This window comes from Cydia pomonella, chromosome 28 (assembly GCF_033807575.1).
Source record: "Cydia pomonella isolate Wapato2018A chromosome 28, ilCydPomo1, whole genome shotgun sequence".
Taxonomy (NCBI): Eukaryota; Metazoa; Arthropoda; class Insecta; order Lepidoptera; family Tortricidae; genus Cydia; species Cydia pomonella.
This window is the reverse complement of record NC_084730.1, coordinates 1,315,089-1,328,673: the sequence shown is the minus strand read 5'-3', so window position 1 is coordinate 1,328,673 and position 13,585 is coordinate 1,315,089. Positions and strand designations below refer to the sequence as shown.

The 13,585-nt window shown below is 37.4% G+C and overlaps 1 protein-coding gene and 1 long non-coding RNA gene across 2 annotated transcripts in view; one reads left to right on the top strand and one right to left on the bottom strand.

The window, feature by feature from the left end:
- The window catches only part of LOC133532926 (uncharacterized), a 240,197-nt gene extending 237,284 nt beyond the window's left edge, over window positions 1-2,913 (bottom strand). The window contains exon 1 of the long non-coding RNA XR_009801776.1: window positions 2,724-2,913. This is a non-coding gene — a long non-coding RNA (uncharacterized LOC133532926). The remainder of the gene's footprint in view (window positions 1-2,723) is intronic.
- The window catches only part of LOC133532922 (uncharacterized), a 49,954-nt gene that overhangs the window by 21,358 nt on the left and 15,011 nt on the right, over window positions 1-13,585 (top strand). The window lies entirely within an intron of this gene.

The following is a 13,585-nucleotide window of genomic DNA, read 5'->3' as shown; positions in this document are numbered from 1 at the left end:
TCTTAATGAAAGTGAAGCGATACTGTTATGTCGGCTTAGCGAGTTGGTTTGCGCAGATCAGGTATCTCTGATGAAGAGGAAACATTAGTGGTCATTTTACCATACAAACGTTCTCGACAATTGGCTACGGTACCCTAAAAAATATCGGAGCGACCGAGGTGCTCAAAAATATCTGAACGCGCGCTCTAACCCCTTGACAATAGAGGCGTGTTCAGAATTCAGATATTTCTGAGCACCTCAACTGCTCTATGATATATGATGATGACTGTGCCGTACCATTTGATTGAACTCGAAGTCATCATACAATAGCCCACTTAGCTTGCGCCGGTGCGCCCGCGCAGAAAGTTGGAATGATCGAGCAGGGCCAAGGGGTCAACATTCGTTTTGTCGCACTTGAATTCTCCGGTTTGTCACGACCGTTTACTTTGTTACGCAATGATAAATAAATGTTAAGAAGCAGCATCTCATCTTTATTGGTTGTAATAATTCCTGCCTACCCCTGCCTACGAAGCTGATGGTCCCGGGTTCAAATCCTGGTAAGGGCATTTATTCGTGTGATGAGCATGGATATTAGTTCCTGAGTCATGGGTGTTTTCTATGTATTTAAGTATTTATAAATATTTATATATTATATATATCGTTGTCTAAGTACCCTCAAGCCTCAACACAAGCCTTATTGAGCTTACTGTGGGACTTAGTCAATTTGTGTAATAATGTCCTATAATATTTATTTAATTTATTTATTTTATTTAATAATTGAAATACATTAAATTAAAATAGGATTTAGTAAATCTTCTTCTTTGCCTAGCCTTTTCCCATGTCATTTGGGGTCGGCTCTCCTCGTCATTCTTCGCCAGGCGTATCTGAAGGCCAACCGCGAACCACGTTCGACGTGTTGCCTCCCTGTCACACTTACGTACGAATTTACAAGTGCGACAGAGAGCCAACACGTCGAACGTGGTTCGCGGTAGGCCCTCTGTTCTGGGTCGTCGAAACATTTATTTGGGCTTTCTTAAGGTGGTGTTAATGACGGACATCCAGGTCGTAAGGGGTCTACCTCTGCCCGATCTTTTGGAGCCGACGTTGATGCTCAGGACTTGTCTAATCATATGATCTGATCTTCTGGCCTCCTCATGACATGGCCATACCACTTTAAGCGCGATTCGGAGAGCTTATCTTCTATGGGCCGGATCTTAAAGCTGCCGCGGATGTGATACTTACTACTACTTACTCCGTTGGCTCAGCGACCTAAAATGAGACTTGGCCTCCGACACAAGACAGCGCCACTTTTCTCGGTCCTGTGCGACCTCTCGCCAATTGTCGACTCGAAGCTCGCGCAGATCCGCCTCCACCATGTCGCTCCAGCGATACCTAGGGCGTCCGATAGGACGTCCTCCTGCTAGGCGACCCAGGTACGCTCTTTTTACGTTCCGATCTTCGTCCATTCTCTCTAGGTGGCCCAACCAACGGAGTCTGTGGGCTTTACTTTCTCTCCAACTTCCATCCGGTGGATGTGATAGGATTTAGTAAATATTATTTACTAATATGAAAACTTTATACTAAACCCAAGGATTGGCGTAGACACTGGTTTTTAGGAAAGCGACTTTTATATCTGATCTCATCATTGCCAGGCGGACCCCTGGTTCCTATTTGCTGTGGCAAACAGCCGGAATAGCGCAAGGAAGATGATAATCAAAATTTAATATTTACTAAACTTCGTTTTTTACAAGCTTTTATTTAACTTGCACTGTTAGTGTGGGTCCAATTTTGGACGCTAAATTATACCCATTTTCCGATTCCCGATTGAGCTGAAAATTTGCATTCTGGTACAGTCAAGTGTAAAAATATGGGTGTACACAGCTTACTCAGAAATATGTCCCATAGCATCTTATTCCATTGTAATAAGAGCGTAGTACCATATTTATGAGACGATTCTCTCGATACATATTTTTGCAGCTGACTGTACCATCGAGCTGATCTGATGATGGAGACAGGGGGTAAAATTTTTGCCAAAAACTTATTTATTTTAGCATTAGAAAGAACTTCGCAGAAGTAAGCTTGTGGTTCTAACTCTGGCACTTTTTGCGGTAAAATTTAGAAGTAAATTTTTATGTATTGAATTGACCATTAGACAAATCATTATTATTAACAATTAAAGAGCCTCATTAAAACTGCACGCTTACTTCTGTGGATTTCTTTCTGATGCTAGAAAAAACGAAGTATAGTTAATAGTACATTTCGATGCTGTACTCGTGAAGTAATGACATTTTGCGCACGTGTATCGAACGACGGTTTTTAATACGGTTGCGAAAAAATAAGAAAAAGCGGCCAAGTGCGAGTCGGACTCGCGCATGAAGGGTTCCGTACAATTTAAGACGTATTAAAAAAAATCTTCTTACTAGATCTTGTTCAACATTTTACCACTACACTTTGGACACACATTTTACCACTTTGGAAGTGTCTCTCGCGCAAACTATTCAGTTTAGAAAAAAATGATATTAGGAACCTAAATATCATTTTTGAAGACCTATCCATAGATACCCCACACGTATATGTTTGATGAAAAATTTTTTTTTTTAATTTTATGACGTATAAAAAAAAAACTACTCACTAGATCTCGTTCAAACCAATTTTCAGTGGAAGTTTGTATGGTAATGTATATCATATATTTTTCTTAGATTTTTCATTCTGTTATTTTAGAAGTTACAGGGGGGGGGACACACTTTTTTTTCACTTTGGAAGGTTCTCTCGCGCAAACTATTCAGTTTAGAAAAAAATGATATTAGAAACCTTAATATCATTTTTGAAGACCTATCCATAGATACCCCACACGTATGGGTATGATGAAAAAAATTTTTTTTTTTAAATTTCATGACGTATTAAAAAAAAACTACTTACTAGATCTCGTTCAAACCAATTTTCGGTGGAAGTTTACATGGCAATGTATATCATATATTTTTTTTAGATTTTTCATTCTGTTATTTTAGAAGTTACGGGGGGGGGGGGGGGGGGGGGACACACATTTTACCACTTTGGAAGTGTCTCTCGCGCAAACTATTCATTTTAGAAAAAAATGATATTAGAAGCCTCAATATCATTTTTGAAGACCTATCCATAGATACCCCACACGTATGGGTTTGATGAAAAAAGATTTTTTCAGTTTCAGTTCTAAGTATGGGGAACCCCCAAAATTTATTGTTTTTTTTTCTATTTTTGTGTGAAAATCTTAATGCGGTTCATAGAATACATCCACATACTAAGTTTGAACAGTACAGCTCTTATAGTTTCGGAAAAAAGTGGCTGTGACAGAATCGGACAGACAGACGGACATGACGAATCTATAAGGGTTCCGTTTTTTGCCATTTGGCTACGGAACCCTAAAAACGACAAGTATTCTTTTATGCATCTAAGACAGAAACAGTTGTAAATATAAAACATTGTACTATTATTACCTCAGTATCGTTATTTACAATTATTTGTGTATCGTATATTTAAATTGTATAAAAACAATATCGAATGTTGCCTTTGGAAACAAAACATGCTTGCAGTAAGAAAAAACGTCTCTTCTTTGACAAGTGTTTCGGCAGCTATTCCGTTCCATTCAGACAACTTATTAAGAACGGTTTTTCAATATTCAATATTAAAAAGTAAACGTGTTATAATGATGAAGAGGTAAGTAATAAGGTAAGTTCTACTACTAACATCATAACCTACAATAGTAGATGAGAGCTTTCAATCAAATACGATGATTCAACTAACAGTCCTTATTGGACAAGACTGCAGATTACAAATCATACCACATGTTATATTTTTTGGTAAGCAGGCCAGTTTGACCCAAGAACCGCCACCGACGTCATCTTCTCCCGTTTTCGTCTGGAGATTCATTGACAGCATAACTTCAATTGTTCTCGATTTCATTTGTTTTGACAGCGCACTCTATGACGCCTTGGCGGAACTGCGTCGAACGCCACTCAGGAGTAACGTGGCACCCTAGCTTGCTCTATTTAGTCAAAAATGGTGTGATGAAACACTTTTTAAAGGCGATAGATGGCATATGTGTCTATGTAAAAGTGTATACTTTGCCTATTATTTATGTAAGATATAACAATCATATCTCTATATCTGACCGAGCCATTGTTACTGCATGCTATCTTTGTAGGTTAGTTTGCTAGTAATACTAGTAAACAATGACGGCCTTACAGAATTGGAAAAATAGGCTTACTATGCACGTGTTTCTAAAATATCGGCGCGGACGGTGTGTCAAAAATATGTAAACAGAAGTATGATAAAATTGATGTTTCTGATAAATTTTAATTGTACAAGAGGAAAAGGGACGGCCGCTTCTCCATAAAAACGTAGTCCTCATTTTCCTCTCTGGATATTATATATATAATATGGTTTTTTTGTTACATAATCTGATGTATATTAACCATAGCTTTTTTTTCGTATTTTAGATTATTGTAAAAATTAGGAGCGAGAAACAGTTATCATACAATTTTTTAAATACTCCTGACTCTAATAATGATGGTCGATATACAACAAATTGTGTCAAAAAAATTTCAACAATGTATCCAGATATCCAGAGGAAAATGAGGTCTACGTTTGTTTGAAAAAGCGATTTCGCGCGGAAGGAATTTGATTTTTCAAAACGAATTATATAGGCCAAATCTTGAGTGATCTACTAGTAGGCATCGAAGGTTTCCACCATCCATCTTCTTAAGTATACCTCGGCCTATTTTTTTTTTTTTTTTTTTTTTTTTTTTTTTTTTTTTTTTTTTTTTTTTTTTTTTTTTTTTTATATACGTCGGTGGCAAACAAGCATACGGCCTGCCTGATGGTAAGTAGTCTCCGTAGCCCTATGTATACCTGACCGACCCTAACCCCACCCCCCTCATTGAGCTCTGGCAACCTTACTCACCGGCAGGAACACAACACTATGAGTAGGGTCAAGTGTTATTTGGCTGCGGTTTTCTGTAAGGTGGAGGTACTTCCCCAGTTGGGCTCTGCTCTAGATCTGGAATGACATCCGCTGCGCTGTGCCCTACCACACAAGGCGAGATGACATTCACATTGCCCATACCTCTCTTAGTCTCTTAATCTCTTACATACATACGCATTTTGATTTCGTGTACTTATCAGTATTTATTTATTATTGTTATAAAGGTGATTATGATTATGTTTCTAAGCAATTTTTGATCCCTTGAAAAGAAACTCCTATATCTGCAAATCTTCAGAAATTCGCGTTCGTACGGATAACGGTAGACAAATTGTATGGCCCGGCATTTTTTCAAAAAAAATACTTATCTATTCGTCGTACCTTCGATTTCACGTATCCCTTCTATAGGAATACAGACGTGTCTGTATGTCCGTTTGTGGCTTCCCGGAAACGAATGGAGGTAGAAAGTGAAAAGTAACTTTAGCAACAGGTTCATTTCCGGCGGCTCAGGACCCGTTCTCACGCCGTGCCATAACCAGCAGCGGTATCATGGTCGCATTTTTATCACCTGTCATGCCATGCGTCACTTTCGCACTTACATACTTGTTAGAACGTGACAGGCATGGTGACAAATGATAAAGAGCCTTTGTAACAGTCCCGTTTTTTCCCGTATATCGATACCCCTGTAGAGTACCTAGAGATATGGTCACATTGTCTCGATGTGGATTAGTGTATGATAGATGTGTGTATGTGTGTATGTTGGTTTAAAGCTCCCGGAACGTAATGGCACGGTAGAAAGTGAAAAGCAACTTTAGTAACAGGTTCATTTCCGGCGGACCCGTTCTCGCGGTGCCATAATCTGTAACTAGTGAAACAAGTTAATTATTGGGTACTTGGCCGCTTTTAGGGTTCCGTACCCAAGGGTAAAACGGGACCTTATTACTAAGACTCCGCTGTCCGTCCGTCTGTCACCAGGCTGTGTCACATGAACCGTGATAGTTAGACAGTTGAAATTTTCACAGATGATGTATTTCTGTTGCCGCTATAACAACAAATACTAAAAAACAGAATAAAATAAATATTGAAGGGGGCAAAAAAGTGATTATTAGGTAATTGTACGGAACCCTTCGTGCGCGAGTCCGACTCGCACTTGGCCGGTTTTTTGTAAATAATGTCAATCGATCTTGATTTTCCTGAGGATCAAATGTCTATATAGGACTCACGGCATTTAAGCAACACAAAGGTCAGAAATGAGAGTTAGTCTGACGCTCGCACTCGACGATTGAAACGCCTCTAATAAAATTATATTGTAATATGACGTTACATTACATTAGTCTGTCCTAAATGTACGGAAGATCAAGAAAATTGCTATTTTGACCCTGAAATATTGCGATTATGTATATAGTTTGTCGTACAATTTATTTTTCTTTTTTTTCTTAGTAATTTTTTTTAAAGACTATGGAACCTTGTTAGTTTCTTATAATCTATTTTTTTTATTCCTCTCTTTTTATGGATGGATGGCTCATATTCTATCCATTTAGCTAAATTTTATTATAATATTCAACATTTGTCAAGTACATAAATAAGTAGGTTAAAATTCCTAATATTTTTGTTCCTAATATTTATATATGACGACCGGTCTGGCCTAGTGGGTAGTGACCCTGCCCATGAAGCCGATGGTCCTGGGTTCTAATATTTTACTTGGGCGAAGTTAGGGTTCCGTACGGTAGATAGTTTTGCCAAATCTTATTTTCAATTAATTGCAACATTTAGGGCCACTTGCACCATTCCACTAACTCGAGATTAACCAGTTAAACCTGGGGCTACCATGGTTACCAGTACAATTTGACACTGGGTTAATGGTTTAACCGGTGAACCCCGGGTTAGTGGGATGGTGCAAGTGGCGCTTAGTCGTTTATCGAATAGCCCCAACGGTTGGCTATCCCTTTGAATTGATTACCCGTAAGATGTTTGTTTGTAAAAAGGCTCGGAACCGGTTATTTAATAAAAATAATGTTTGCTCATAAAATATTACACACAAGTAAAATAAATATTCACCCATGAACTACGAATCTAGTATAACTGAATCAGGCATGAGCGGTGGGGGAAATGCCCGAACGGGAGAGTCTTATGTATCTTTCAAAAGGAGTAGCAGAGAAATCGCTATTATTGTTTGTCCCTGTCAGTCTCATGTTTTTTATTCTCCATCGTAAATTATTGGTTTATAGTAGGGCTCGCGGTCGGATCCGTGTTTCGTTTACACGTTCCGAATACCCGTTTCCGAATAATAAGTAAACGGTTTTCTGGCCCGTTCCACACGTGTAATTAAGAGCCGTTTCCACGGATAAACGGGTATTCGAAGAAACGGATCTTATTTACCCGTAGCTCCGGAAACGTCCTTGACGAGTAGCAAAGGAACGGACCGGCGTACGTAAGAGCTACAAATTATTAGACAAAAGATTCATGACGTTTATGCCATATTTAACGTTATTCCGTGGTTCATAGAGTCGAAATTCAATAAACGGTTTATTTGCAAAACCGTTTTCTGAGCAGAGGGCCTACCGCGAACCACGTTCGACATGTTGCCGCCCCGTCACACTTACGTAAAATTTTATAAGTGCGACAGAGAGGCAACACGACGAACGTGGTTCGCGGTAGGTCCTCTGTTAGTTTTTGCTTGCAATGTTTTAAGTTGCAATAAGTACGAGTAGAAAATTAGAAATACTGTATAGTGCTACCATAGTAGTATTTTATATAAAAGTTCAAATACTAAAACTTTATTGTTTATTATATAACTTGATAGCAATAAATATAAAGTGCTAGTAATAAAAAATAAAATCAATAAAGACTGTACACGATAAAATCTGCCAAGTGCTTGATCTGGTATTCTTTTTACCAACTGAACATTTTAAACAGTTATATTTTTAATAATCTGTAGATATAAGTCCTATTGGGGTACCTATGTGGTAAAAATTCAATCAATTGTCAATCATCTTACAATGTATGTGTGAGTTTTCTTGAATATACATTCGGTCAATATGAAATATATATTTTTATTTTTTAACTGACGTGAGCCTGACATCTTTGTCTTATTATAGTAAACCATGTAAAAATTATTAAATTATCATTTGTATAATGATCTGCCAATAATAAATGTACTTATAAATTGTATTGTAATTAATTTTGAATTTACGAAAAGTTTTACATATTATTATCATATAAAATGAACTTTATACTAGGGCTCCTGATATCCGTGATACACGCCGATCCGTAGCTACGGGTTCTTAAGCCCGGCGGTACTAAGATCACGAATTTCACGAACACGGCAAGGTACGTACCTCGTACCTGCGTTCGCGTGCGGATTCACGTGACACGCCGTGACCGTGACACGCCATGATACGTAGCCCGTACCTGCGTTCGTGCGCGGAGCTTCGGGCTCGGTTCCGTTGGATAGGCACTTATCGCACGTCTCGTAGGTTCGACAGGCCCGGGAGAAAAATAAATAAGGACTAGGTATTATTGAATTGAGTTACCACTTAGTATATTGAATACGGGACGTACATCGGACAAACATTTACGTGTGAATTAAACTTAAATTGTATTTTTGCATCGATTTGAATATAATGGTTATATCTAAATAATTTATGGGGTTATTCTGTTTTTTGTATAACCAGCTATTGATTTTAGTCAAAACTAGTGACCTGCTCGTTGCATTGCACTAATATAAATATAAGGTGTAAAACTCCCTAGTAAGTATCATTATAAAATTATGAACTTAAGCAACGCTGTGCTACTGGTTGTCAAAGTCAAAGAATATAACGTAGCCTAAATATAAACAAGGCAATCCTAATCCAAAGAAACAAAAGGGTAAATTTCTGCAAATCTTTGGTAGGTATGATAAAGATAATACAGGTAAACAAATTCAACAAAAACACATGTACGGGGCCACGGAAAAAAAAGTATGCAGCTGCAGTACTTATCAGTTTCGGACTTTCGGCACATTAAAGAGTACTGTTTTGTTTCTAGATTGAAGGTAATAATGACATATTATTGTTAGAGTGCTTTATTGTATGACTAACAAGCTAAGCCAACATACCGGGTTTTTTTGTAGATAATAAGTGCAGTTGCACGTGCAGACAAAGATAATAAGATTTGCGAGCGACTTATTAAAATGAAACAAACCATATACATAAGTAGCTGTGGGCTTTACCTTTTGTTCGTGAAGTTGAAAGAAGTGACCGCGATGTTTTGTTTTACAAATTCGTGGTATTTTTTATTTAATCTGGAGGGGGCAGTTTAGAATTTTGAACTCGCATTCATTGTCATTAGTTACTCCTGACATCACAGTTGGTCTTCAAGTTTTAATTTAGCCGTGATTTTAAAGTTATTTTTGTTGTTGTTTCGTAATTATTATTTTTGTTATTGTTAGTGTATGATTAGTGTTACTCTAATGGTGTGTTTAAACTATTAACAATGAAGAGAAGTTGGGTGTGGAGATATGCCACCAGAGTAGGGTTGCCAGATCGAAAGGCGCTATTATCGGGAAAAGATATCAATTTTTCGGGATTTTGGGACTGAAGTCGGGAAAAAAACGTTCAAATTATAGTAATTGTATTAATAACAACGATATTTTACATTATTGGCACTACGTCAGCTGCTCTGCCCATAGACGTTTTTATATAAAAATAATATAAATTCTTTGAGATCTTGAACAAATAAAAAAAAATGTCTTCTCATTATCTACCTATACTATCATACTTATATGTACTTATTAGGTATCAATAATCAACCAAATTTATGGAAATAATTTATTTCTTAGGTTGCCACATGTATTTTATATTACTTTTGACCGATTTTACCATTTCTTGGCCTTTTTCGCTATTTAAGCTAGACTTGAAAGTCATGCAGTTTTCGTCAAAGTTGAGTCGAATCATTAATTCGGCTTTAATTAGATCCATTCCCATTCTATTCCTTTCTTTTGTGTAGAGGTAAGGCAAACGCGCTCCCGCCCCGCACCGCACCCCTCACCGCACAATCTCACGCCAGCTCGCCACGCGCGCCCCGCGCGCGCGCAGTCAGACGCCCTTGACGCGGGTCGCTCGCTCGTTCGCTCGGCGACAGTTCGGAACTTGAAATTATTGTTTTATTATAACGTGAAGCTGTTTTTCGGGACAGTCTTCACTTCGTCGGGAATCGGGAACACATGCTAAAAATCGGGAGAATCCCGCCAAATCCCGACCATCTGGCAACCCTACACGAGAGTCGGAGATACAGCTTTATGTACCTTGTGCAATGATCGCACAAATAATGAGTTTTCCTGTCGTATTATTTGTCGTATTTTAGCAACCCGTTTATTAAAGTAGCTATTAATTGTAATCAATGTTTGGTTCTTTTCATTTATTACTCATTAATATTTAAAAGGCCTTACTAATGGAAATAAATTTTAATTCAAAAGTAATGAAACGGAATTAGAGCTTTGAATAAAAAACTCACGATACATTTTTATTCGTAGCTCTTAGAGACCGCATCGTATCTTCACTCAACGTCGCGGGCGGACCGAACCGGCGTGTTCTTAAGATACGTGAAGCCGTGATCACGCCTACACGGATTTACACGGATTCACGTACCCTAATTTCACGTAGCCGAATGTCACGTGCGGAACGGACCATAAAACCGTTGCCGTGAAACACGAAACCGGGCGCACGGCTACGGGTTCACGAATCACGGACACGACCGCGAGCCCTACTTTATACGTTTAAGTGTACTAATAAATATAAGATGGCCCTTTTAGCTTAAAGCAATAAATGTCAAAATCAGAATTACCATAATGCGCAATGGTGGAGTCAATATAAATATTACTAAAAATCATAGACAACCTAACTATGTTTGTATTTTTATTATGTAATTCTTGTAGTCTTTAGTATGTTATTTTTTTTTTATAGGATCGGTCGAGTTCAGTAGGTAGATTAGATATAACAGAAGTCAAACAAAGGCTCAAAATTGACAATATTTACTAAAATTATTTACTTAATTCCATCGAATATCGTTTAAAACAAAAATGTATAAGTATATAAACAAATGATATCAATAGATTTCGTTAAATGTAGTGTATAATCAATAACAAACAATAACATAAATAGTTGTATTTCAAAAATAGGTCATCTTGGGGAACGTATGTAAAAAATATAATATCTTAGAACACAAAGTTTGGAAGGTTAATAAAAAAAAATTAATCATTAGTACGACTACGAGTAGACTACTTATTTAAATGATTACACAATAAAATTGAAATCAAAATGATATTCGTAAAAATTAAAAAATGCAATATCTTAAAACAATTATTAAAAAACAATTAAATGCTAGTATTAAGATTAATTTGAAAACAAATTACAATCAAATATATACCTAAGTAATAACATCTTGTAGCTCTCACTCTCGTCATAGAAAAATGCCTTTTAGTGTGGTGCGGCTACAAAACAATGGGATACATTTACTTTAATTTTTGCCGCTGCATCTGTTACAATTTTAATATATGCAGATATGTTTACCTTATTACAAGGACATAAAGCTCATAATTGGTTGTGACAGTTCTGATAACTGTTTGGGAACCTATTTGTTTTGGCGATATCGTACAATAGGGTCTTCGAAAAACAATACGTTCTAAGAATCTAGTGAATGGAACGCCACCGGGCGGCAAACTGTGAAAGTGTCCCAAGTGAATATGAATGATTGCCAATTTTGAGATCTATCTTAATGTATTAAACAATATAATCGAAAGGTAAGAAAGGTAGCTTGAGTCTTTAAGGTTATCGCGTGAAATTCTTCGTTTCGAATGCCGCTTGTGTGTGTATTTTTTTTGCATCATTGGCAGATTTGTTGTTTTCGCATAGCAGTAAATTGATAAAAATAACCACAAAGTAATTAATAATTATTTTCTTAACTGTTATTTTTAACTAATATAGGTAGTATTTGTCTGAATACATATTCTTCACAAAACTATTACACCAGTATATATAAAATGTGTTTCTTTCATTGAAATATAATATGTAATGATATTAGGTTAAAAACAGTAATACTAAAAAAATAAGATTCTAAACTAGGGCCGAATAGGTTTAAAATTAAAAATAATAGACAATATAGAATAGGGACACCTACTTCGATTTATATATAGTATAGTTGGCTAAATATGTAATATCCACCCAGTTAGAAACAGTTAAAAAAAATTGTACGCCTAACAAGTTCATCTGAAGTCAACATTCAATAGTAGACCTTGTAAGCATTGGCTCAAACTGTTTCGGATCCGTTCGGGCCGGTCTTAAGTACACGTTTAAACGGAGATACGTATCTGAGAAACGTTTCTTGGAAACGGTTCTTGGAGACGGATCCGGATCCCGGCGGTTCCGTTTAAACCGTGTTCTTAGCACCGCCGGGCTTAAGAACACGGGTATCCGTTTCGGCGTATAACACGGATACCGGGAGCCCTAGTTTATAGTGGGCAATAAATACCGACCAAATTACGTAGGTTGTATTTGGTATGTTTTCAGGAATGTTAAAAAGTGTTTTTTAATTTTGTCGCATTGCGTATGTTCTGTCTCTCACGGGCACACGCGTATAGCACATCTATACGATCCTACTCTGTATCTTTAGGTATTTAAATAAAAGTTAACAAAATCTACCCTCAAATGGCTCCTTAAGCCAGTTGAGGGTAGATGAAAACATTACATGATCAAATATGTTAAAGTCAGGTCGCTCAGTGACAGATCCAGTCGGTTTTGTATTTGGTTGGTTAACCAATTAATATTATAACTACCCGAAAATTTACAAATTGTTTGTTTACTTTTATTTAAATACCTAAAGATACAGAGTATATGTCATAACCTCATTCATTTCATTACATATCCAAGTTATGTAATATGAGATGTGTGCCGAGATTCGGCCCAGATGTATATGTAAATACACATACGAGCTAACTATATTAGCATATAAAGTATCATATCACGACGTGTTTATTTTTAAACGTGTTTATCTATGCCACGTTGCAAACAAGCACACGAAACACAAAAGCATAACAGCACACAAAAATTAACCAAAGTACGCCATTACAGTTTGGTATACGACTATACCAAACTGTAATGGCGTACTTTTCATGTATGCCCATATCAACTATAATATCCCAACTCAACTATAATATGGGACGGCCCCTTGTCTGGGATGCTACATGCGTAGATACCCTGGCACCGTCCCATATTCCAGGCACCAAAGTTGACGCTGGTGCGGCCGCATCCTCGGCCGAAAGCCTCAAGCGTCGCAAGTATGTCAACCTCGGCAGTAGTTACATATTTGCGGCGTTTGGGGTTGAAACCCTAGGGCCGTGGGGGCCTAGCGCGCGCCGCCTCTATAAGGAGTTAGCAAAACGCCTCATAGAGGCTTCGGGTGACCAGAGGGCTGGCCTGTACTTCGCCCAGCGGATAAGCATTGCTATCCAGAGGGGCAATGCAGCCAGCCTTCTGGGCATCCTGCCAAGCGGTCTGGATCTGGGACAAATTTTTTATTTATAAGTTTTTAATTGTTTTTCACCCATTTGTGTTTATTATAATTAAAATATTATCACTATAATATTCATATAAAGCAAACGCTATAGTCAACTAT